This window comes from Somniosus microcephalus, chromosome 9, assembly GCF_052327205.1.
Source record: "Somniosus microcephalus isolate GS21.2 chromosome 9, FLI_Smic_1.0, whole genome shotgun sequence".
In the NCBI taxonomy this organism is placed as follows: Eukaryota; Metazoa; Chordata; class Chondrichthyes; order Squaliformes; family Somniosidae; genus Somniosus; species Somniosus microcephalus.
The window spans coordinates 153,851,563-153,879,371 of NC_140995.1; the positions used below are offsets into that span (position 1 = coordinate 153,851,563).

Below are 27,809 nucleotides of genomic sequence, written 5' to 3' on the forward strand. Positions count from 1 at the left end.
TGTAGGAAATACGACAGCCAATTTGCGCACAGCAAGCTCCCACTGTTTTAGTGATATTGGTTGAGGGATAAATATTGGCCCAGGACACCGGGGAGAACTCCCCTGCTCTTCTTCGAATAGTGGCTGCGGGATCTTTTACGTCCACCTGAGAGGGCAGACGGGACCTCGGTTTAACGTCTCATCCGCAAGAGTACAAAAGCAAGGAAATTATACTAAATTTTTATAAAACACTGGTTAGGCCTCAGCTGGAGTATTGTCTTCAATTCTGGGCACTGCACTTTAGAAAGGATACAATGCCTTAGTGAAGGTGTAGAAGAGATTTTCTAGAATGGTACCAGAGATGACAGACTTCAATTATGTGGAGAGACTGGAGTTTCTGGGGTTGTTCTCCTTAGAGCACAGAAGGTTAAGAGGAGATTTGATAGAGTTGTTCAAAATCATGAATGGCTTTGATAGAGTAAATAAAGAGAAACTGTTTCCGGTGGCTGAAGGGTCGGTAACCGGAGGACGCAGATTTAAGGTGATTGGCAAAAGAACCAGAGGCGACATGATGAAACATTATTTTACACAACAAGTTGTTGTGATCTGGAATGCACGGCCTGAAAGGGTGGTGGAAGCAGGTTCAAGGCACGATGAGCCAAATGGCCTCTTTCTGTGCTGCTTCATTCTATAATTCTATAAAAATGTTTCAAGTTACATTTTATGAACTCTCACTTATTTCCCCAAAATATTATACATAAACCAAGTATCAATAGAAGGATGTTAAGATTAAAAGACACAAACACGGAGAAGGAGTCCTATTAATAAACAGAGCACAGAAGTACAAGACCTGATCATGAATTTCATATCAGTATATATCAATGTATTATTACCAGAAAGAGAAAAGTTAATAATCACTGAAGCGCAGGTGTCATTTAAAAACACAGGCTGTCGCAAACAATCATGACTAACATCATTCTGTTTTATTGCTGTATATTGTTTGATTTGCTGTTTCAACATTATTGTTTAAGTACTGAGTGCCATGATGACATTTTCTGGAAAGATAAATAGTAAAAACTGTAAATCCTCAAAACCTGAAATAAAAGCAGAAAATGTCAGGAAATACACATCTGAAAGAGTAACAAGAAGTTAATGTAAAGAGTAAAAAAATAAAGACTTGCATTTATATGGCGCCTTTCATGACCACCAGACATCTCAAAGCGCTTTACAGTCAATGAAGTACTTTTGAAGTGGAGTCACTGTTGTAATGTGGGAAACACGGCAGCCACAATCTGCACACAGCAAGCTCCCACAAACAGCAATGTGATAATGACTAGATAATCTGTTTTTGTTATGTTGGTTGAGGGATAAATATTGGCCCAGGACACCTCCCCTGCTCTTCTTCGAAATAGTGCCATGGGATCTTTTACATCCACCCGAGAGAGCAGACGGGGCCTCGGTTTAACGTCTCATCTGAAAGACAGTACCTCCAACAGTGCAGCACTCCCTCAGCACTGCACTGGAGTGTCAGCCTAGCTTTATGTGCTCAAGTTCCATGGAGTGGGACTTGAACCCACAACCTTCTGATTCAGAGGCGAGTGTGGTAGAGCCATGGCTGACAGGTAAATTCTGATGCAAGGTCATTGACCTGAAGCGTTAACTCTGTTTCTCTCTCCACAGATGCTGCCTGGGCTGCTGAGAATTTCCAGCATTTTCTATTTGTAATAAAGGTAAGTTAATATTTTGAGCAGAGACATTTCATCAGAACGGATCATCTGGGAAATATCTTGGAGGAATTATTGAGTTTGTCAGTGTAAATCAGCTGAATTTGTATCAATAGAGGTACGCTCATTACCCCAATGATCTTATCACTTCACCTGTGTAGGTTAAATCATATTGCTGGGCTCAAACATATCTAAGTCAGTTTCTCCAGTGAGATCATCGGCACTCAATATTTAAATGTGATGGTGCTGCACAATAAAATTGACTGCAAATGGAAAAAAAGTTAGACCTCACTATTGGTATTTTTTTCTATATGAAGGCATAGATGGTACTTAACTCACAATGGCATCACTCGTTGTGGAAGAGGGGCATTTAGATTTCCAATCTGCATCTGTGAACAATACAGTAGTCGCATCCTATACTTTCCATTAACCTCTGGGAGAACTGCAGTAGCAATTTGGTAATATATCCAAAAATAATACACTGGACTCAAAATAACTGTACTTGAGTTAATTAGTGATACTGTTACGCACAGTTGAGGCTGATTAGCAGCGCCAGTTGATTAACTTTAATTAGTCATTTTTCAGGATTGTGGTAATCTGTTTCAAACAAACAGATGTTGCAGATACTGCAGCAAGTCTGTTTGCAACTCAATGTAAATAAAACTGCACTACAGTGCAAACCTCTTGTGGAGCTGACTATATCCCTACATCAGTTATTTAGAGCTCAAATACAGAATCGAAATTCTGCTGGAACCGAGTGTTGCAGTGGGTTTGACTCTGGCCTTGCAAGTTTGCGGGCTTGGGTTCAAACACAGCCCAGATTGATGGGATGGAAAATCTCCCAAGTCCACTAGCTGTGAGATGTGAAGCGAGTTCAGGCAGTTTCAACCTTATTCCTAGTAGACCCGAGCAATAGCACAAAAATACCTTAATTTTCTCACGAATTGGCAATCTCACTCAGATTTAAATGGAAAAATACCACACTGGTGCAGCAAGCCCTCTGACGGGATGGGGGCAGAACAGAGTGAGCTTTATTCTACACCTAGACTGTGTTATACCTGGCCTGGATGTAATTGATGTGGGCACTAAATGGAAAGTGTTCCATTCAACAACTAGAATTTGCATTCATATAGCGCCAGGCAGTAGTAGAAGAATTAGAGGAGGAGAGATGTAGCCAGATTGAGGAACTTAGGTACAGAGCTTAGGTACAGAGTTTCAGGACTGGGACGCCTGAAAGCTCTACCACCAATAGTGGAGAAGAGGAAGGGGGAAAGACAGCAAGCAGAGTCAGAAGAGAGGAGAGTGCAAGTTGGTATGTAGGACTGGGAGTAGTTGCAGAGGTAGGATGGGACGAAGCTAGCAGGGATTTGTAAATAAGGATGAATTCAATGTATTTGTTATGGAAAGCCAGTGGAGGTCCACAAGCCAGTCTTAGTGAAAGACAGGATGTGGGAGATGGGGTTGGTGTAACGAATTTGTCAAGACTCTTGGAATAGAAAAAGTTGCAGCACTCTTTTACAGGTAAAAAAGTCAGAAAGCCTCTACTTATATATAATCTCTACAGGCACAATATATGAACTGTGAACAAAACATTTTTTCTTTCATATCAGTTGTAGAAAAAGTACTTAAAACAGGGAGATTCCTGCCACAAAAGAAAGTCAACTCCCCTGTTGTAGGTATGTCAATTGCAGAAACAACAGGCATTCTGCAAAACAAATCAGTTCTCAGAAATGAAATGAAGAAATTAAAGTCCAACATAACTTAGTATTCAAAGTCTGAATGCATTATAGAAGTTTGAGATCTGTGGTTGCATTCTAGCATCATTTAGATGTTAAGGGGGAAAGAAAAAACTGACAGAATTACAAGTTTTTCATTTGTTTTTACAGGAATATTATTAATAATGAAATTTGGGGTTGTCCAATTTGTGATCAGTCTTACTCACTGTCATCACAGTATTATAAATCTAGAGAGAAACTAAGTCAATGGACTGAAAAGCTTGTTTAAAAGTTGAAAACACAATGAGATAAATACAGCATGTGTCTTGTCATAATGTCTGGCCACAGGGATCCCACTCAGATCCAGGTCTAGATTATGGCCCTAATTTTAACGGGAGGACAGGAACAGTGTCTGTGTGAGCCCTGAAGTGATGTCGCAAATGGGCCGATTTTAACTGCCGGGCCTCATTTCCATAAAATTGGCAGACTGACTAACCCATTGCGTCAGCTGCAGGCTGCCCGCCCACACAACACAATTCTAGTGGGAGTTCCAGACAGCATTTAGAGGGAAAAATGTGGTTGCTTTGCGCCTCCCGTTAGCGCCCTAAGAGGGTGCAAAGCAACTAGCGCCCGGGCGCAACGCCGCCAACGCCTCCTGCGATATTGTCTCACAGCGCCAAGAGGGACGCGGGGCGCAACCAGGGAAAATCGGCCGCGGGGGCACTAATTTTTTCGGGACGTTAAAAATATCGCCCCGGCGAAGTTAGCGCCCCAAAGGGGGCACGACTCAATTTTTCCCCCTTAATGCCTGAATGCACCTCTCAAAAGGAGGCTGCATTGACTGAGGGAAAATACTGATGGAAGTTGCTATTATACTCTAGTACACAGTGCAGGGAGCCTCTTGTGTGAGTTAGCTAATCTTAGACAGTGATAGGGACACAACACAATTTTCCAACCATTAATTATAAATGATCAGGAAATTGTGCAATGTGTGTGCTCAAATTTCCCAAATGAGCTCCATGTCTGAGGCACAACGTCAGTAAATTACCCGTATAATGTAATGTAATGCATAGCATAATAACCCTTACTTAACCAATATGTTTAACATTTCCACTTGCCCTATTTTTTGGGCAGCATTAGCAGGACTGTGGTTAGTGCCAAACTTTGAGCAACTACACACAGTGGATTCATACAAACCACTAACTGGGTTCAGAATATTTTGAAGAAGGGTTCGACCTGAAACGTCAACTCAAATTTCTCTCCACAGATGTTGCCTGACCTGCTGAGTTTTTCCAGCATTTTCTGTTGTTATTTCAGAATATCAAAGGTCATCTCACTTTGGAGACATAAATGTCTTCTTCAGCCCAACTCTCTGTGCTGGATTAAAATCTACAGGGGTCATTTTTAAGTTCAAACTCCTGTAGGGAGCCATGTCCGTCTGGCGCACATATTGGAAATTCAGGTGCATGATGCGCGTGCTTTTCCAGTCATTAATTTTAAATCATCAGCCAAATATGCTCAGTGGTACACCTCAATCTTTGATATTAGCTGCCAGCGGGTAAGGCTCTTGGTGAGTATGAAGTCGGAGTATATGCCCTCATATTTGTACATTAAAGGGGAGCACTCTCACCAACTGTGCCGCGTAATTCCCTGTGGCATCATAGTGCATCCCATGAGAAACATAGCAGTCCTGTCCTGTAACAAAGGTTCAACACACTATAGGAGTAACGATCTGAATTCATGTTGCTAGCAGGGAGCTTCGCCAATCAGGAACACAGCTTAGAAATTCAGGCAAGCCCACTGTACAATGTTCCAACCGTTAATTAAATGGTTAGAAATCATATGCTACACATAACCAAGTTTCTACTATGTGCTCCCGCCAACAGTGCGACATTGGAAAACTGCGCTGAATGTGTATTCTAGGAATCTCTATCAGAGAAATCATACAAAAGAAACCCTCTCTTTATCAAGTCCCTCACTTTGCTAAAACACTTGTGTACACTATTTTCTGTATGTCTACACGTAAAGGATAAAGTACTAGACCAAGGCTGCATTAATACTATAGTTTATAGGTTATGAAAGACTTCCTACAATATGCTATCTTCAATTTATTACTCGTAAATTAACACTAGCCACCAAATCTGTTACAGCTGAGGTCTCCACTGCAGTTTCTCATCAGTAGCTGTTACATATCCCTAATTGCTGGACCTCTGAGAGAGCTGAATGATCTTTGTAGTTTTCTTTTTTTCTGCTGATTTGCAAAACCGGGAGCCCGCCAATACTTCACCCTGGCGCTCACTCTTCATGTGTGTGTCTAGACCGTGAGATTCAGCAAGCTATTTCATTGCAAACATCATCATAGACAAACTCATTCCTGTCTTCATCAGGCAGCCAGACATTAATAACTATGGAGGGATATGATATAGTAGCTGTAATGGAGAAGTGGACTGGGAACTTAATAGTCCTGGTTGTAACATGTTCAGGAGAGATAGGGAGGGAAAAGCAGGGGGCATGGATAGGGTGGCAGCGATAGTGAAAAGATTCTATCACAGTGCTAGAACGTAAGCATATCTTGGAGTTTGTGTTAGAGAATCCATATGGATGGAGTTAAGAAATAACAAGGGAAATGATACAATTCTTGGTGTGCATTGGTGGTCACCAAACAGTGGAGATGAGATAGAGGAGGAAATCGGCAGACAGTTCAGAGAGATACAGAAGAACAAGGCAATAATATTCTGTAAGGGCATAAAGTACAACAGCAAAGAAGTAATGGTGAATTAATACCAAACATTGATTAGATCATTGTTAGAGTAGTGTGTGCTGTTTTGGGCTGCCAATTATACAAAGGGCATCAAAGTCCGAGAGAGCATACACCATAGATTCATTAGGATGATGCCAGGGATGGGAAACAATGGTTATGGGGATAGGTTTGAGTTTTTTTTTATAATAGACGACTAAAAGGAGATGTAATTGAGGTTTTTAAAATTCTGAAGGATTTTGATAGGGGTAAATATGGAATGACTACAGTAAGAATGTGATGGAAAGCCTGTGGAAATTCGGGGCTGGTATTATTGAAGTGAATACAGAAAAGGCTCTAAATAGATCTTCATTTACAATAAAACTAAAATGCATGGGGCAGTTTTCCAATTTAATTAATTTAAAGTAAAGTATTGAAAATCATACGTGTTTGAATTTCCAATGTGTGTTCTTGGCGAGCAAGGCATCCTGCCAGTAGCGCAAAGTCAGAAAATTATCCCATCATATATATGTATATAAATATCGCAGGCATTTTTCATTTTGAATCAAAAATACAAACAAGTACCAAATTATATGATTTATACAAAATGCCTATTTTTGCTAGTTAAACTTGCCAGCCTCTGTTGCATGCCAGGGTGCCATTTTTGATCTTCTCCCCTTCATCATTTATAAACTGCCCCTCAGTGACATCATCCAGAAGTATAGGGTCAGTTTTAAAATATACACGGATGACACTCAGCTCTACCTCTCTTTCTCGCTGCCTCCTCCATCAACCCTGGGGCTGCTGCCATTTTTTCCTTTTTTCTTCTCTCTCCCAAAACCCTAATCCACACCTTTATCACCTCAATGCCAGACTTTCCAGTGCTCTCCTGGCCAGCCTCACCAATTCTACCATTCATACTACCAGCCATCCAACAAGCTGTGGCCTATATTCTCACGCACATCCCATCACCCCTGGCCTTGCCAGGCTCCACTGATTTCCCGTATCCCACAGAATTCACTTTCACGTTCTTGTCCTCACCTTCAAATCCATCCAAGTCCTCACTCCTCCTGCCTCTTTGATCTCCTCCAGTCCTGTCTCTGTAAGTACCCTCCATGACTGGCCTACTTGTTGTTGTTCCACGATTACATCTGCTCCTTCAGCTATGATGCCTTGCCAGGATTTCACTGTCTTCAAAAGCCTCAACATCCTTCTTTTTGACCGTGCTTTTGCTCCCTCCTGATCCTCTTCCCTTTTTCCCTCCTGCTTGGTGTCTTCTTGCTATCCACTGCTGTATTAAACTCTTAGAGACAGGGTTCTTATATAATGAGCACTGTATGAATATGTGTATAGTAGTGTTATACCCATCATTAGCAACTTCCCTTTTCTAATAGTTTTAGGGGATAAATTTCTGCAGAGGTTCTCCTGCTTGTCCACCATAACTCTGGCGGAATAGGCATGAAAGCTCTAGAAAAACAGTGTTTACGCCATTTATCCAGGGTTTCCGAGGCTTTTCCAGCAAAGTTACAGCAGACAAGCGGGAGAAACTCGGCTTAAATTCACCCCCTTAAAATCTAATTTGTTTATTATTTCAACTCTACATTATTTGTCTTAATGATTTGACATTGCATCATATATAGTGCATACAGGAAATTTTAAAATACTGGGATTCTGAAATACAGGCATCACAAATCTCAACAACAAATATTTTGTTTGGGGTTAGAGAGATGTCTAATAAATGCAAAAACATGTTTGTATTTTGCTGCTCATCTAGCGGGATTCTCAAGTACATCTTTATTGCAAATGAATAATTTACAGATTAATTTAGCTGAATATTAACCTATGCTCAGTGAAAACGGTGCATTTTCTTGGTTAAAGCTTATCAGTCCTGTAATCACTATTAGAATATTCATTTCTCTGTTTAATTCTGCCAAATTCATTGTTCTTTTCAAAATCTCCCCCTTTTTAATTGAGATCTTTCCCAGCGATACCAATAAACAAAGAAGTATGGAAGTGCTGCTATCGGCTGACATGCCTTGATGTTCCTTCCATCCAGTGACGCTCCATGCCTTTACTTGAAATTGCTGGTACATGGTGTGACAAATTTCAGGAAATGGACATGTGGGAAAGAAGAGAACCCACATCTTACCACTCTACTGTAAATGGGGTATTCAAAACATGGATTGTGAATTGACTAATCTTGCTGAAGTTGTTGCATTTGCATTATCAGCTTTCCGAACGTGCAAGACAAACGGTTTTGCTCTGTACTAGCCCTATGTTCAACCACAGCTGCATCTGAACATTTTGTGATCACTATGAACCAATAGTTAAAACTATCCATAGATACTAGCACAGATTGTGATTTTCTGTGCTAATATTTGACATCACGAGGAGCAACAGCAGAGGAAGCAATGGATTTTTAGTGCCAAAGGAAGCAAATATTTTAATTTTGAGAGCAGAATTCAGGACTAATTGCAAACAATTTGTTTTTCATTATTTGATAATGAAATACAAGAAGGATTACTAAACCCCTCAAAACACGTATAATCACTATTATCCTACCTGCCTTATATATAAATAATTAAGACTTTATGGGTGTGGAGAGATACAGATAAAAAGTATTTATCTAAAATGTATACAGTCCACATAGTGGCATTCAAAAGAGAGCTATAGATTGGAGAAAACAAACTCTCCAATACCAGAAACACAAGAAATATATTTTTACTTTGCTATCAATTATCTTTACAATGTTTTTAAATTATATTTCACTTTTGTTTGAGTCTCCGCCTGCCGTCCTCACCAAGAGATGTGGAGACCTTTCCCCAGATTTTTGTCAATGCCACTCTTTGGCTAGCTGGTAGGAAGTGTATAATAGTAGCACTGAGTGACTGGGCCTTTGATTTTTTCCCCCTCCCTCGCTGGGAAGTGCCTTGCCTCCTCTTGGCACCTTCCCATGGTCAAGATCAGAAGCTTATAGTTTCCAGAATATCACAGATGTGAGTCCACTTCCACCTCTATGACACAGCACATTGGAGTTCTAACAGACTGAGCTATCAAGCCATGTATTTTATTCATATCACGCACTGATTTCTGATTCCTACCTTTAGGTATTCTTTAAATAATTTATTTTATTTTTGTGAATTCTGGGCTTTGTCTCCCCTTGCCAGTGGGTTGTCATAGCTCCAGCAGTGGTTCAAAGGAGTCACAAAACTACCATTTGAACACATGATATGTGTAGTAGAAGTCTAAAGAACACGGATCAGCTCCACACACTTCTCTGTGAACGATTCTACAGTTTACAAAAAGTTACAGGTTTGCAAGGCCTGTCCAGCAGTTATGTGATTGAAATCTAGCATCCCATTTCAGAACACTGCCACTTGGCATCTTAAGATAAGTTTTTAAAAACAGTAAACAAAATGTATGCAATTGTAAAACACAACTAACCAAGACTGTGTCCATGACACTTAAATAACTCTCAAAACTCAAATAACATTGTCAAAACTCAAGCTTTGCTCTCACCTCATGTTAAAACAGAAAAACATTTAATAACTGTATATACCATACACCATACCGTTTAATAAGCACCATATCTCTGATCTCAGAAAAGGTCATCTGCATTACTTTCCGAAAATGGTTATTAATACCAGACTTTGAACTGGAAAACGTGCTGAACTGAACTGAGCTCAAATCGCAGGGTTATTTAGCTGAGAGGTACCATGGGGAACTGAGAATAGGGAGAGTGACCTTCATTAATTGGTGCATAACGAACATGTATGTTCCTACCAAAGTGTTTTCATACAGTATTAGGAAATTATTTTTTTCATTAGTGGAGACTGCAAAACTGGAACATGCGGGACAGGAACAGAAAATTTTATATAAGCGATTTTCTGACAAAAAAAATCTGCGAAACAGGGATCGACTACTGTGCAGCACTATGGTACAATGTCATAGTGCATGGCTATGTGAGGAGTTAATGGCTTAACATTTCTGGAACCATTACTCTTCTCAAGAATGGAATGAAAATTTGTACAATAATAGGGAGTGTGACTAATTGTGAAGACAACTGCAAACGCTTTCAGGTCATAGATAGGTTAGTAGATTGTGCACAAAGAGGTCAGATAAAATTGAATGTGGAGGAATGGGGGTAATACATTTTGGGAAGAAGAATGAGGAAAGAACATATACACTAAATGGTAAACTTTAAACGGAGTAGAGGCACTCAGGGGTTCAGATATACATATCTTTAAAAGTGCGAGGACGTTTTTGATAAAGCTGTACAAGCATATGGGATCCTAGGTTTTACAGATAGGGACATAGAGAGCAAAAACCCAACGCTGAACATATACAAATCATTGGTTAGATCCCATTTAAAATATTGGCCGTGATTTTATTGACACTGAGAGGGCGGGTTTGGAGGCGGGTCAAGGGTTAAAATCGTTTTGATTGACAGCGGGTTCCGATCCCGCCGTCAACCCACCTCCAAACAATTTTCCCAAGTGTCGGGTCCCTGATTTGCGCATGGACCTGACACCTAGCGGCGGGAAGAGGATTAAAGTCACTTACCTGCTTGTTAACAGGTACTTTTTCAATTTTGCCGCTTCTGCCTCGGGTTCCCCGACGTCCGGACATCACGCCAGGTAAGTGTGGCGTATTGTGAGTGTGCTGTAATGTTTCTGCATTGATGACAGCTGCAGAAATAGTGTGAAGGAGCCAATGGTGCACTGGTGAGTTTCAGAGGTAAGGAAATGTTGGGAAGATCATTTTTAATGCATTTACACTTTTCTATAGGTAACAAGTTTTGAAATCGATGTCTAGTCCCACCTCATTGGGGTAACCTCTCTCACCAGTGACAGATCGCTTCTGTCACCTCACCTGCAGCTGCCATCTGCTCTAGACTATAGAGGGAGTCATTGGAGAGCCTGGGTGCAAGAGCTCACCTTTGTACAGTGATTGTCAGTGTTTGCAGCATCTCAATGCTGTCAAACACTGAGAAATGAGCTGTCAAAAAAAAATTGTGCGTGGTCCCTTTAAGAAAACCGGCAGATAACGTATCATCAAATGACGTTACCTGACCGGCTTCCTCTTAATTGGCCGTCAAGAACGCAGGGCGAGCTTAACAAGGTCAATCAACGTAAAATCACGTCCATGGGCCGGATGCAGTTGAGGGCGGGACTGGAACCCAGAAACCACCTGACCCGCTCCCAACCCGCATCCAATGACAAAATCGCAGCCATTGTGTCTAGTTTTATAACAGACAAGCAATCCACTACCAGCTGATCCACTGCTACCTGTTTAGTGCCCCCGCCAAAGTTGAAGTTTATCCGCAAAATGTGTGAGAGGCATACACAGAGTGAGAGGCACACAACAGCAAGGATGCAAAGGGAAGGACAAACTTATGGAATGATGAAGACAGAGAGATAAACACTCAGAGACAGATACAGACAACAGCATGAAATATTGGAGGGAATTTTCAACTTCAGCAAGCCATATAACGGGTGGTCATGGATCGGCCGCCTGTTATAAACCCCTCCCGATTTTCATTTACATTGAAGTCAATCGAAACGAAAATCAGGCAGGGTGTATAACGGGCGACCAATCTGCTACTGTCCATTTTATGCACCCCCTGCCCCTCCCCCCAGGCTGTTGAAAGTTCCGCCCACTGTCTCAGCGCCATTCACAGCAAGAACCAGAGAGAAAGAAAGAGCAGACGATAAAAAGAAATACACGTGGGAGACAAGCAGTTAGATGAAGGGAGACACACAAATTTTATTTTGCTAAGCAATGCTATGGAATATCAGCTAGTAATTAGAGAAGGTTTTGGAAATTTAGAAAATAAAATAAATTAGTGAGAAATAATAGTAATAGCAAATCAGAGATAATGTAGAAAATAAGGAAAGATGAAAGAGGAAGGCAGAACAGATGCGAAGACAGGCAGAATAAAAAAAATAGTCTGGAATATATAAGTGTATATTTTGTTATTACAGCAATAAAATCCTCAGAACATCTCAGTAACCTTATAATTGTATCGCCTCCAAATGCACTTCTTTGACCAAACTTCTGGTCACTCCTCCAAATCTCTTCCTTTGGAACAGCATTTGTTTTATTCACGTCTGTGAAGCACCTTGAGACATTTATCTATATTAAAGGCACTATACCTCATGGTAAGGTGAAATATTTTTTAAGTTTAAGGCATAAGGAGTACTGAATTTATTTCAGTTGTCAGTAGTTCTAAAGGCTTAAATATATACTTGGCTCAGTTGGTAGCACTTTTGCCTCACTGAGTCAGAGCATCGCGGGTTTAAGCTGCACACCAGGACCTCAGCATGTAAACTAGTCAGACACCAGGGCAGTGCTGCGTGTTGAATTTTAAGAGATGCGATCTTTCAGATGAGACATTAAACCTTGTCCCCATTTGCCTCTTCAACTGGACATAAAAGATCCCACGGTACTATTTGAAGAACAGCAGGGTGGCCTGGCCAACATTTCTTCCTCAATCAACACTGCCAAAAACAGATTATCCAGTTATTCATTCATTTGCTGTATCAGAGATCTTGTTTAGTGCAAACTGATTGCCATGTTTGCCCAGATAACAACTGTAACTACACTTTAAAAATAAATTCAATGGTTCTGAGTGCTTTAGGACATGAATGATGCTATATAAATGCAAACTTTTTCTTTCTTTACACTTAACTTAAACTTGGGTAAATAACTACAAAATCAGAGATAGAAAAATTAGTTTAAAAAGTCACACTTCACAGCAGAAACAGCATATCTCAATTTTACTTTTCCAGTCACACAGAATGTATATGGAACACAAATTGTCCAATAATTTAATTCAAAGTAAACAATGATTTTATATACAGCATATATGCTTTTAAAAAAAGACATTGCTTTGAAAAGACTTGTATTTATACAGCGCCTTTCACGACCACTGGACGTCTCAAAACGCTTTACAGCCAATGAAGTACTTTTTGAAGTGTAGTCACTGTTGTAATGTGGGAAACGCAGCAGCCAATTTGCACACAGCAAGCTCCCACAAACAGCAATGTGATAATGACCAGATAATCTGTTTTTGTTATGTTGGTAGAGGGATAAATATTGGACAGGACACCGGGGATAACTCTTCTTCGAAATAGTGCCATGGGATCTTTTACGTCCACCTGAGAGAGCAGACAGGGCCTCGGTTTAACGTCTCATCCGAAAGACAGCACTTCCGACAGTGCAGTGAAAGTGATGACATGACCAGAAGGACTCTACTAATCTGTGATCATACTAAGATAGAAAACCCAAAGATATTATACATAAAGGGCAAAATGATAACTAAGGAAAGTGTAGGGCCTATTAGAGATCAAAAAGGTAACCTATGTATGGAGGCGGAAGACGTGGGTATGGTTCTTAATGAATACTTTGCGTCTCTCTTCACAGAAAAGAGGGACGATGCAGACATTGTAGCCAAGGAGGAACAGTGTGAAATATTAGATGAGATAAACATAGAGAAGGGAATTATTAAGAGGTTTAGCATCTTTGAAAGTAGATAAATCGCCAGGGCTGGATGAAATGTATACCGGGCTGTTAAGAGAGGAAATAGTGGAGTCTCTGACCATCATTTTCCAATCCTCTCTGGCTACAGGTGTGGTGCCAGAGGACTGGAGGACTGCTAACATTGTGCCATTGTTTAAAAAGGGAGAAAGGGATAGACCAAGTAATTACAGGCCAGTCAGCCTAACCTCGGTGGTGGGAAAATTATTGGAAAAAATTCTGAGGGACAGTATAAATCATCATTTAGAAAGTCATGGATTATTCAAGGACAGTCGGCATGGATTTGTTAAGGGAAGATCATGTCTAACTAACTTGATTGAATTTCTTGAGAAGGTAACGAGGAGTGTTGATGAAGACAGAGCATTTGATGTAGTCTAATTGGATTTGAGCAAGGCTTTTGACAAGGTCCCATAAGGCAGGTTAGTCAAAAAAGTAAAAGCCCATGGGATCCAAGGGAAAGTGGCAAGTTGGATCCAAAATTGGCTCAGTGGCAGGAAGCAAAGGGTAATGGTTGACGGGTGTTTGTGTGACTGGAAGGCTGTGCCCAATGGGGTTCCACAGGGCTCAGTACTAGGTCCCTTGCTTTTTGTGGTATATATCAATGATTTAGACATCAATGTAGGGGGCATGATTAAGAAGTTTGCAGATGATACAAAAATTGGCCGTGTGGTTGATAGTGAGGAAGAAAGCTGTAGACTACTGGAAGGTATCAATGGACTGGTTAGGTGGGAGAAAAGTGGCAAATGGAATTCAATCTGGAGAAATGTGAGGTAATGCATTTGAGGAGGGCTAACAAGGCAAAGGGAATACATAATAAATGGTAGGATACTGAGAAATGTAGAGGAACTAAGGGACCTTGGAGTGCATGTCCACAGATCCCTGAAGGTAGCAGGACAGGTAGATTAGGTGGTTAAGAAGCCATGTGGGATACTTTCCTTTATTAGCCAAGGCATAGAATATAAAAGCAGAGAGGTTATGCTAGAACTGTATAAAACTCTAGTTAGGCCACAGCTAGAGTACTGCATACAGTTCTAGTCACCACATTACAGGAAAGATGTGATTGCACTAGAGAGGGTACAGAGGAGATTTACCAGGATGTTGTCAGGACTAGAGAATTTTAGCTATGATGAAAGATTGGATAGGCTGGAGTTGTTTTCTTTGCAACAGAGGAGGCTGAGGGGAGATTTAATTGAGGTTTTTAAAGTTATGAGGGGCCTAGATAGAGTGGATAGGAAGCACCTACTTCCCTTAGCAGAGAGGTCAATAACCAGCGGGCATAGATTTAAAGTAATTAGATTAGAGGGGAGTTGAGCATTTTTTTCACCCAGAGGGCGGTGGGTGTCTGCAACGCACTGCCTGAAAGGGTGGTAGAGGCAGGGACCCTCATCACATTTAAGAAGTATTGGGATATGCACTTGAAGTGCCGTAACCTGCAGGGCTACGGACCAAGAGCTGGGAAGTGGGATTAGGCTGAATAGCTCTTTTTCGACCTGCGCACACTGTGGGCCGAATGGCCTCCTTCTGTGCCGTAAATTTCTATGATTTTATTCTATGATAAGCAGCTTCTACTGTTATATTAAAAGTTAAAAAGTAATATTAGTTTGAAATCATTGAAAAAGACAAAAAAGTTCACTTTCTTACACTAAAGTAACCAAAGAGAACCTTAGGGACCCAAACTCAGTATGCAGCATGCATTGGTGATGATGATTGATATCAATGTGGCTAAGGACAGTTTTCCGTCTTGGAAAGGTTCAAATGGAAATCAGTTTCATCAAAATGGACTAACTGTTTGATTCTGGAAATTTTGATGAAGATCAGAAGAAAATAAATAAAAGCAGACATGAGACAACACAACTCTTCCAATAAAGCAGAATGTTTATTTTAAAATTTAAAAACATAGCATTTGACTGTTCTCAGAGTTAGATTTGTCTTAAATTTGGTCATAATGTATTGCACTTTATGCATTTTGTTGGTTTGAATAAAGTTGTTCTTTTAAATGCCTTAAATAGGTTGCAGTAGTGGTCAGAGAATGTACAATTCCCTCACCTTGCACATCCCATTGCTGCCTTTTAGTTCATTGCCAATTGCACCCAATTTCCACTATATACCAAAATCTTCGCTTCTGCTCCTGCAAGCACCTGTTACAGTAATATGTATTCCATTTAAGTTTCAATATTCTGTTGAGCGGAGTAGAATGCTGTTTGGATGTTCCTTACAGTTTCTCTTTATGTATATACTTATACATGCTGCTTGGGCTGCAACCATTGAGTTATAAACCACAATCAAGTATTTAATATGGAACTAGTGAGTCTCCCATGGCCCTTCTCATGGTAAGTTAGTGGATGCCCTGTTTTATAAGGATATAGAAACATTAGCGTAAACATTCTGCTTCTGTGCTTCCAGCGCACACCAGAAGCAACTATCACAAAATTGCAAACTGCCAACCTGTGGTTTCCCATCCCTTAATTGAACATACAAAACTTTACAATATGCCCTTCTGATGTGTACCCGGAGCACAGAAGCAGATTTTTTACCCTTTAATTCTATGTAAAATAGAATGCAGATGTGTGTCTCCTTAAGGCAAGATGCTGTGCTTGCTGTAGATTCTCAAAATAAATGCAGGAGTCAGTTGGAGGTCAGAGCAGAACCCTTGTGTTGTTTGGTAGATAGATCGATTAAGTTGGGAGATATTGTGGATTGTGTTCTTGGAAAGAGTGAACTAAAACATACAGCACTTAGATTGCTTTTCATCTTTAAGGGAGCTGAGTGCAAGAGGTGGAATTTGTAAATGATCTGAATTATAGGAATATAATTTCCTACATTTACACATAGCTTAAGAGCTGTTTAATTATTTTAGTTTGTCTTAACTTACTTAACTGTAGTCTGCACCAGCTGTTGAGAAAGTGGAAGTTGAGGCAGGCAAAACCCAGACCAGGAATCAATCATATGAAAAAATTCATCCAATCAGATATAATAGAATACATTTTTCTGGTAAATTTGCCCTGGTTAGAGTAAATTTTACTAGTATTAACTGTGCTTATGAAGTGTTAGGGAGAAGTATTACATGAAGTGTGTGAGGGCATGTGTTATAAGCAAGACTTTTAATATATAGATACAACAGTAAAAGAAATTCTAAACTCTGTGCAAAGTTCTTGCAAAAATAGCAGATGATTGTGTTTCAAAAACCATATGCAAGCAGGTCTAGTGCCAATCTATAATTGTGCCAGGATGGCATATAGCACCATATAATTTGTCTCAATAAATTCCTTAAGATGACTTCACAAGCCTATGAGGTCATACTGACAATCACCACTTGTTTCTTCTAAGATTTGAAAACAAAATATCCTCAAAGTTACATTTTTGTACATCTTAAATTTTAACTCCAATGTTCAAATATTCTATTTTATAGATCAAAAAGGTACCTATGCTGCTGAGTTTGAGGGAGAAGGTCTCATCTGTGCAGAGCAGCAGGCAGAAAGGCTTGATGTTTAGCTTGTTTATCTTGAGAAATTAAATGAATAAAGTCCACAATAGGATGGACTGTAAAATATAGACAACTTTTGTTTGTAAAGTAAGTTTTAACATCATAAAACGTTATGGTTGCCAACTCTGGTTGTATGTATTTCTTAGAGGAATCATCACATGACCTCCTGCAACCAACAGCCTTGCCCAGTTAAACAGCCATCTCCGATATTTTTAAAGCTAATAAACAAGTGTTCAAAGAAAATGAAAAATACACACAATTTTTTACTGCCCGGTATTCTTCTCCTGGGTTACTTGCAGCAATGCCCAGTACATTAATCTTTAATTCCTGGAGACTTCAGGGCAATCCTTGAGGGTTGGCAACCCTACGACCAAAAGCACTTCAGAGGCAAAAATGGCTATCAAGCAGCTAAAAAGGGGACCAAATGTATGAATGAACAGGTAAGTTTTGAGAAGACCTTTGAAGGTGGAGAGTAAATAGCAAGGCAGAGGTGAGTGCACAGCTAAGACAACAAAGCTCTGCAACTGAAAATGGAATGGAGGGAAGAATGCAAAGGAGGACAGAGTCAGGAGAATAGAGGAACTGAGGGGAAGAGATAAAAAGACATATTTATATAGCGTCTTTCATGACCTCGGAACATCCCAAAGCAATTTACAGCCAATGAAATTTTTTGAAGTGTAGTCACTGTTGTAATGTCAGAAACGAGGCAGCCAACTTGCACACAGCAAAGGTACCACAAACAGCAATCAGTTTTAGTGATGTTGGTTGAGAGATAAATATTGGCCATGCAATTGGGGAAAACTCCCGCTCGTCTTCAAGATAGTGCCATGGGATCTTTTACATCCACCTGAGAAGGAAGACGGGGCCTCAGTTTAACATCTCCTCCGAAAGACAGCACCTCTGTCAGTGCAGCACTCCCTCCATACTGCATTGGAGTGTCAGGTCTCTGGAGTGGGACTTGAACCCACAATCTTCTGACTTAGAAGCAAGTGTGCCATCAATGAGCCACGGCTCACATTACATAAGTTGATGGTCAAATGCTCTTTTCTAATTTCATGTTTTCTTATGTTCATTCACTTTTCTGCATTTCACCCAGCTGTTATGAATTATAGCTGTAAAGAGTGAGTCACTGTGGAAGATATGTAACACAGCATGTTTAGGTTGGATCTTGAATACGCCCTTTGGGGCTTCAGTGGATCAGCAGGTAATTTTTCCAAGAGTTATCACCGACCTTCATACTGTTTGAACACTTTGCGGTGTTTTATTAGTTAATCTTAAAATTACTAATTTTTATTTTAAAATTTAACAAAGGAAGCCAGTGGCACTCTCATTTTAATGAGACGGGCGGGGAAAACATAGGCTGTGAAGACAAGGCTGCCCACAAACGTAGGTAACGTGCAATTCATAAAGATTGTATCTGCTCGGCATGAAGTTTTATCTGATCGACAGTGCCCTAATATTTTCCGACCTTTCACCAGCAAGCGATGAAGGTGCAACCAAGCGTTTCATCACAATGTTATCAGTAACAACAATGCTGATGAGTCACCCGTTGGTTACTCAGTGGCGGAAACCAGAAATCAGCTCTGACCTCCTCCGTCCCGTATAGTCATCGATTGATAACTTTATTTATGTATTTATTTGCGCGCGTTGCAGGCGGTCAGACCATCGCTGCCTTTCTATCTGCAGCGCGTCGCCAGCCAGCGCTGGAGGAGGAGGGAGGCTGTCGGCAACTCGGTGGGTCCGAACGCCCGACCCTGTCACAATCCGAGCCGAACGCTGCCAACAATGACCGCACGAGCGCAACAAACACACAGCGTTCCATCCGCTAGCCCAGCCCACCAATCACCCCCGCGCCCAACTCCCCCGCCTCACGCTTATTGGCTGAAGCGACCTTCTCTTCAGCGGCTACTTGCCGCTTCCGAGTGGCAGCGGCGGCTTGTCAATCAGGGCAGGCGGTGCCCGGGGAGTGGGTTGCGATGATTCAGTGCAATGCGGGGGGGTGGTGCTGGCGTCACGTTTTGCTTCGTGCGCAGGTGAGTCAGCAACAGCAAGAAGCAGCAAGCAGCAGAAGCGCAGGGCTGCTGAAAGTGCTGACGCGCGGTCACCACACACACACACACACACCCCGAGCAACTCGACACAGCGCACAAATAACAGGCACACACACACAACTCCGCTGGCAACCGGCAGACCGCGTTTTATTAGAGCTTTGTGTAATTACTTTAAAACCTCAGATTAGTAAACAATACACCAGACTACTGCACAAAAGGCGATTATCGGCGCCCTTGTTGTGCACCAATTTATGACATGCATTTACTATTTTATGACTATTATTTACATGCTGGGCTCTTCAAGTGTCCGTTCGGGTTCTCTCACTTTGAAGATTATCGCTTTTATATTTACATATTCCAGCCCCAGATGATTGGGACTAGTCCTTATGGAAACTGCCATAAAATACACATAATCAGTGAATTGTATTAAAATGGTAGGCCTATATTCCATAAGTCGCTTGGATTTCGTGTTAAAAATATATAACTTTTCAGAAGTCTCTACCAGATGTTTAATTTGCGATTTTAAAAAAATAATAAAATTGTAAATAAAAACAAACATGAATGAATCTCAGTTTCGAGCTACAGAAGATATTCGGGCTCCCAGCTCCGTTATTTTAATGCACCTTCAGTGGAGAATAACATTGCTCGGCAGTGCTGAGCATAAGCAGCAGTATAATAAAGATAAAAAAGAAGCGATGAATGTTGACATTTATAAATAAAAACAAAATGCTATAAATACAAGGCAGGTCAGTATCTGAAAGAGAAAGACAGGTTTAGGTTACGGGTGGGCCCGATTTTCAGAAACGTTATCACGAAGAATCTCACCAACATTTATTTTTCAGACACTGACTGACCTGTAGGCATCATCTGCTGCCTTAAGTACTATCAATTTTCTTCATTGGTGAAGAACTTAAGCTACATGTGCTGTTGTCCAATATTTATTTGAATTGCTGGTACCTTGAAAACTTATGCACATTATCTGCTTTACATTAAATATTCAATCATGGCCATTAAGACAGAACCAATCTTTTCTTAGGGGATTTATAATGTAAAAGTGCAAATTAAAATGCAGCCTACTATAAGCCTTCCAGCTACCATTTTTGTGCAAAAATCCATTAGTCTCATAAAATGTAGGAGTTAGTGCAATTATTGAGATCATATTTGACACCAATATGTTTTATGAGATGCTTTATGATTTAAAACAAACGAGGTTCATCAATTGATGCTTTGGGGAGCATTCTTAGTTGATCCAAAATATTAATGTACAGCATCTTCTAATCCAGTTGCCTCATTCTGAATCTCTACGCCAAATTTCGGAAATGTTAGGAGCAGGTTGCTGATTTTCTTAAGCTTTAGATCACATGACCAAGGAAACATTCATTTACACTACTTGACCTTTTATGTGTCTTATGGGGGTATGAATGTATTTATTTTGACAATCATGACTATATGAATTGTGACATAGGTTGCGAAACCCATACCTGGGTATTTGTGTTGCGTTGACCCGGAGTTTATGTTAGCATTTATTACTAAAACATCTTAATTGTTTAGTATGTTGCCTCGGTCTTCTATATTTTAAACAGTATCAAAATCTTACATGCTAGTTATCTTGGATAGAGGGTAGTTTCTGAGAACATGGCCGTATTGAATTTATTCTACAACACCGGGACCACAGCCAAGACCATGGAGGAAGCCAAAAGCTTGGACTGTAAACAATCACAAGACGCTAAATATTGCCCAAAGTCATACTTACTCTTCCATCACCTAATTACACGAAGGACACAGAAAAACGTCCTTCTTTGCAGAGAAATATTTCTTTAAAATCAGAGTTTCAAAACTGTATTTAAATGTAAACTAGCGTCATCTCAAATCTAATTTGGTAGCGGCAAGATGACAGGCACTAGGTCATTTACACATCGCTGTTCTTATCAATGTGGCCCTAGTTCCACAAGGGCGCATAAACAAGAATATGGGGAAAGACGAGTTCCTTTGTCAGAATAGCGTATTTCATTCAACATCAGCTATACTGAGTGCATGGAATATAATCGTAAAATCCATACATTAGAAGCGCAACATTATGCCGTTCAAAAGAACGGCGGCATTATATTCTTGAAAAAAAATAACGACTCTATAAGCCAATATGCATCTTTCAAACCAGTGCTCTGGCTTTATGCTTAGACTTCGTCACATGCAGGAAACAATATCCACGATATTTGCTCAAGCTTATTTGATCTTATTAGCGAAATAAGCTCCAGCTCGTGCAGCATTTGCAGAAATCCCGGCATTTTTCAAGATAGTCCAAGTTGCAACTTCATAATAGAAAGTAAGCAAGCTGCTAGCCAGAGCGCTCCAAAATTCACTCAGTCGCGCACTCAAGCAATACATTTTTCATTGACAAAATCGGACATAGTCTTTTGGGCTATCATTTTGCAGACACGGTCAATCTTCTAAATATACAAACTGAATTGATTTGGCATTATCGGACCTTACTCAACGCCACTGTTTAGAAGGGTGCAAATAAAATCAGTTTATTGCAGCAAACTGTTCATTTTCATGTGAACAAGGTCATTACCGCGTTGAGACTTCCGAAGATATTCGCTGTTTATGTATACAATGTTTCCTACACTGTCACAAGTACTGCATTTTAGGCACGTTTGTTGCATAAAGTAGGCACCCACAGTAAAGAACATGAAAACAGACTAGATATTATTTCACAACTGCACAAAGAAGCTGCGAACACTTGTCTAGTTGTTGCCATTTCCAAACATATTATGCATAAACGTGCAAAATCCTTGCACGTTCACAATACGATGTTTTGAGATGTGACTTTGCAACAAACAATTGGCTGTCAAACAAGCCATTAAAACGCAAAACATAAGCAGATCCGTGCAGAATGCCATTGTGTCAGGCAGAATCTGAAGCGAGATGCCAAGGCTAGGAGGCGGCAGGCTGTAATGCCTTTTGCTGCTGCTGGTGTTTAGAGCTCGGTCAAGGCCTCGGCTCGGACTGAGCTCCAATTCTTCTCAGCATGTCCGCATCGTGACAGCTCGAACCAAAAATCAGCAACCATGCTTGTCAGTCCGGCCGCTTTGCCTGTTCTCTTTCTGCAGCAAATCACATCGGAACAGCCACTTGTATCATGAACACTCAACAACACCACCACCCCGCCCCCCCCCCCCCCCCCCCGCGCGCGCCTTCAAAACAAAAAATAAACAGATTGCATTCTCCTTACCCTGGTAACTTTCGACTATGTTCAAGCCAGCTCCAAGTTCAAAACAAATACCTCATGATTCCGTGCGCCAAAAGCTTTCCAAAGCCAGCCTAGCCACCGGCGGAGGGAGCGGAGTTGAGCTGAATCGGCGTGGCTGCTGGGTTGTTTTGAGTATGTGTGTGTGTGGGGAAGAGAGAGAGAGAGAGAGCAGCGTGTTTCAGTTATGTTTTCCAATGCGCTAGTTGCCACTCTTTCTCTCCACAACGTGGAGGTGAAGAGCCTGCAATCTGGTACTGTACACACAGAGCACGGAGCGAGCCCCCCTCCCTCCCTGCGCCGTGCAGCGCCGCCTCTCCTCCTCCTCCTCACTCACTCACTCACTCTCACTTGGTTTCATTTTTTGTTGACATTCAGCTGCGGCTGACGTTCTGGCTGACGCACGCGCGCCACTGCTGCAAACCCCGAGAACGCTCCAGGCGAATGTGGAATGTAGCGGCTCCGCGAGCGAGCGTGCGAGTGTGCGCGTGCACGCGCCATTCCCCCCCACCACAACGTGCGCGCCCGTCCGTCCGAATTCTCAGGCTGGGAGAGGTAGGTGATGCGCATGCGCGCATTCCGCTCCACTTCATTGGGATTCCATCACTCGCACACCCCGGCGCATGTGCGCTGATTGTCTGTCGCTTTCACACACACACACACACAGGGAGGGTCGGGCACGCGCGCGCTTGTCGGGCTGGCCGGTGTATCGACCTTGATTGATTGACAACCTCCCCATTCCACTCTTGCTGCTGCTCAACTGCGATGCAGAAGCTGTTGAGACTCCGGCGGCGTGCATCAGGCGAATTTTGTTTTCGCAAGTGCTTGTAGTGTTTTCTTTTAGCATTTCCCCCCTTTATTGCATTTGTTGTAGAAATCAATAATGTGTTTCAATAATATGTTTCACTCTGTTTGCCGCCAAGTGTTTGCAATAAATGAAGTTTGGCAATTGTTAATCTAGTGCTTCTGTTATTAGTTGGAAACTGCATGTTTTAATGCATTCTTCACGGGCTTCATATTGCAACCTTAAGAAAACACTCCAAATACACTCAGGACGTTTCACAATCACGTTACTCGCAGTAATACCATACGCAGTAAATACTAAACGACGGGTTGAGGTAGCGGGTTATCGAGGACCATCAGATATTGCACAGAATCATTGCATACTGTATCAATGGAATTCGGTATAATTTTTGACTGATTCGTTGCCGAAAGGCAAGTTGATCATAATAATTGGGATTTAAGGAAATCATCGACGACAGAATTGTGTCTGATGATGTGCATCCAATATGAAAGTGAGTTTTCTAATAAAATGAAGTTTCGGTTGGCGAAATCAAGAATATCGTTTGTGATTAACGACTGAAGAGATGTTGCGCCAAGGATATCGATTCGTTTGTCATACTTGTACTAAGTCAGTGGCAATGTTTACCTTGAGTTGATGTGAGGGGGAACTTTGTTTTTATACGCTGATGACGAGCAATGTTAGTAAAGCTCAAAATATAAAAAATAAATCCATAAACTTCAACCTCGGGATTAGGGGACTATCGAGATTCTAGAGTGGATGAGTTTATCCTCCTCTTTGACCCCATCTGACCTTTACAGTGGAAAATGTTACAATGTTCAGTGCGGGGTACCTTTGATGTCAAGAAAACGTCTTCTCATTCACGGTACCCACACTATGGTTTGTGTGTGGTAACCTGGCAGATCTTGTCTTGCATGTCATTTTGAAGAAACTGCCAAGACTTATGTCACACAGAAATGACCAAATAAATATAACTGCAAAGTTTCCCAGCATTCGGCGATTTTTTAGCCAGGAAAACTACAAGGGTGAGAGGGAAGACTGCATTTTACAACATTTGCAGATTGGATTACTATAGAGTTCAAATCACCCCAGATGACTGTTACAAATTGTATTATTAAGACTCCATAATGTTACTTCTGCTCTTCCCCGGTGACTTAGCTGGTTAAGGCAATGTGTAATTGAAACATATGGACTGAAAGGTCTCCGATTCAATGCCCTCAGACTGTGCTGAGTCAACTGATGTCAGCCAGTAGGAAACCCTGTCAGGAGCATGACAGGACACCTGGGCTGGGAAGGGGAAACGCAGCTGGCGTTCTCACTTCTAATCACTCTCTAGCAACTCCTGCTAAAAGTGGACGTGTGGGGATATCAAGTGAGAATAGAGTTAATCAGTGCCTTCAGAAAAGGAGGAGGGAAGCGGCAAAGACTAAAAAAAAAGGAAGAAAAAATCCATAACGTTAAAGGGACATTATCACCTCTGTAAAGTTATTGAGAAAACTTTTGAACATGAGGACAACAGTCATCTTAGAAAAACATCATTCATATCAGTAAAACTTCACATTGTTCATAGTTTACACACTGATAAAAGGATGCTTGACTCTGGAGGAACTGAGTATTTGAAATTAACTCATGATTCCTTAGTTTTAACAAATTGATACTGTCATCATAATGTATTGCTTGTAAGTCAATATAAGGGGAAATTCAGTGGTCCCATGCTGTCAGCAGGGAGCTGTATTCAAAGGGAGTGTAGGTCAGAGATTCGGTTACAAACACTGCAGCCCCAATTCTCCAATCTAAGCTCCTTTCAAGCCCAACTTCTTGGGTACAGCATGGGGCCACTGAATTTACTCTTTACTGTTTAAATGATACTTTAAGCAGCATGTGTGCACAGCTTTCAGTTTTCTTTTAATTATAGCACTCCTAATAAAAGTAAAAAGCTCTTGAAAATGTGAAATCATTTGGTTTAGTTTTAAAGATTCTGGACATATTTTCAGAATTTTAATATTTTTAGCACCAACATATTACTTTGCCGAATATCCAGGTATTAAAGCAACTTTGGGGTTTAATGTTGATTTGCAAACCTCAAAGGAGGTTTAACATGGCATTAAATGCTTTATACCTGTGGGCTGAAAATAGTAATTGAATCAATTACTTGAGAGGGGCAGAGTCAACTTAGGTTATATTGCACAGTTTGAACATTAAAATGGTGTACTCCACAGTATACTCGATGTCATATCAGTCCCTTAGTCAGTTTGTATCTATTTCTTCAAGTTCTAGTATTCATAGTTTAATTTGAAATAGTACTTAGGATTAACTTTTCCTATTTCATTTAGTATCTTATATACAGCTCTTAAGTCCCTTTTCATCTGCCTAATTCAAGACTGAAGAGTTCATGTTTTAATAACCTTTCCTCATAACTCAGACCTCTAACACCTGGGATCTACCTCATAACCCTTCAATACACAGCTTCTAGGAATTGGATGTTTCACTTTTGCCTTGGTGACCAGAAGTGAACACAGTATTCAAGGTAAACCTAGCCAGAGCACTATACAGCTTCAGCTTCATGACATCAGATTTATATTCTACTAATCGCTCAGCATTCTGTTTGTTTTAATTGCTGCTCTGCATGACTGAACATAGCCAATTTGTATCTACTACCAATCCCAGATCGCTTTCAGCTTCTCCCCTCTTCCTACTTTGATAGTATTTATTACGTAAGTATGTATCTCATTTTTTCCAATGTGGAAGACTTTGCAGATGTTGTCTAGGTCCTTCTGTAATTCCTTAGCTGTATTTTCAGAATTTACTGTCCTCTCTAATTTAGTATCATCTGCAAATTTAACCAACTTATTTTGCAATTCTGAATCCAAATTATTTATGTAGATCAGAAACAACATAGAAACATAAAAACAGAAGATAGGGGCAGGAGTAGGCCATTCGGCCCCTTGAGACTGCTCCGCCATTCAATGCGATCATGGCTGATCATCCAAATTCAGTACCCTGTCCCTGCTTTCTCCCCATATCCCTTGATCCCCTTAGCCTTAAGAAATATATCTAGCTCCTTCTTGAATATATTTAATGAATTGGCCTCAACTGTCTTCTGCGGTAGAGAATTTCACAGGTTCACCACTCTCTGGGTGAAGAAATTCCTCCTCATCTCAGTCCTAAATGGCTTATCCCTTATCCTTAGACTGTGACCCCTGGTTCTGGACTCCCCCGCCATCGGGAACAGCCTTGCTGCATCTAGTCTGTCTAGTCCTGTTAGAATTTTATAAGTTTCAATGAGATCCTCTCTCATTCTTCTAAACTCTAGTGAATATAAGCCGAATCGACCCAATCTCTCTTCATACGTCATTCCTGCCATCCCAGGTATCAGTCTGGTGAATCTCCGCTGCACTCCCTCCATGGCAAGAACATCCTTCCTCAGATAAGGTGACCAAAACTGCACGCAATACACAAGGTGTGGTCTCACCAAGGCCCTGTACAACTGCATCCTTGCTCCTGTACTCGAATCCTCTCGTTATGAAGGCCAACATACCATTTGCCTTCTTAACCGCCTGCTGCACCTGCATGCTTACCTTCAGCGACTGGTGCACAAGGACACCCAGGTCTCGTTGCACTTCCCCTTTTCCCAATCTATTGCTGTTCAGATAATAATCTGCCTTCCTGTTTTTGCCACCAAAGTGGATAACCTCGCATTTATCCACATTATACTGCATCTGCCATGCATCTGCCCAATTGCCCAACCTGTCCAAATCGTACTGGAGTTTCTCTGCATCCTCCTCACAGCACACATGCCCATCCAGCTTTGTGTCGTCTGCAAACTTGGAGATATTACATCTAGTTCCCTTGTCTAGATCATTAATATATATTGTGAATAACTGGGGTCCTAGCACCGATCCCTGCCGTACCCCACTAATCACTGTCATCCACTCAGAAAAAGACCCGTTTATTCCAATTCTTTGCTTCCTGTCTGCCAACCAGTTTTCTGTCCAAGTCAGTACCTTACCCCCAATCCCATGTGCTTTAACTTTGCACGCTAGTCTCTTATGCAGGACCTTATCGGAAGCCTTCTGAAAGTCCAAATACATCACATCCACTGGTTCTCCCTTATCTAGTCTACCAGTTACAACCTCAAAAAATTCCAGTGGATTAGTCAAGTAACAAGTGGCACAGCACCAATTCCTGGGGCAATCCACACAGCACATCCCCAGCTTGACATCACTCTCCTAACTAGTACCCATTGCTTGAGCAGCAAGGGGCCAGTAAAGTGGGGAGTTTAGCCACAATGGGAGAGCTTGGGACAAATACTGAATTTTTACTTATTTATCATTTTGTTTTCTGACTTAATTTTAGCTGCTCAAATACCAAGAAATATTTAACTGTTTATTAGGTACCTTTAGGCTGGTTTGAGCTGATAATAGATTCTGTGATTGTATGTTTGGCTATGTGAAAGTTGAAACAGTATAAATTTAAATTAACCAGCAAGCGATTGTTAAAGAGACAAATGGTATGCGAGGATTGAGTAAAG

The 27,809-nt window shown here is 41.0% G+C and overlaps 1 protein-coding gene across 1 annotated transcript in view; it reads right to left on the reverse strand.

The window, feature by feature from the left end:
- Window positions 1-22,972, reverse strand: part of LOC147112788 (transcription regulator protein BACH2-like) — a 372,148-nt gene extending 349,176 nt beyond the window's left edge. Inside the window, exon 1 of the mRNA XM_085997405.1 lies at window positions 22,462-22,972. The gene's annotated coding sequence lies outside the window, so the exon portion shown is untranslated. The remainder of the gene's footprint in view (window positions 1-22,461) is intronic.
- Between the last annotated feature and the right edge of the window lie 4,837 nt (window positions 22,973-27,809).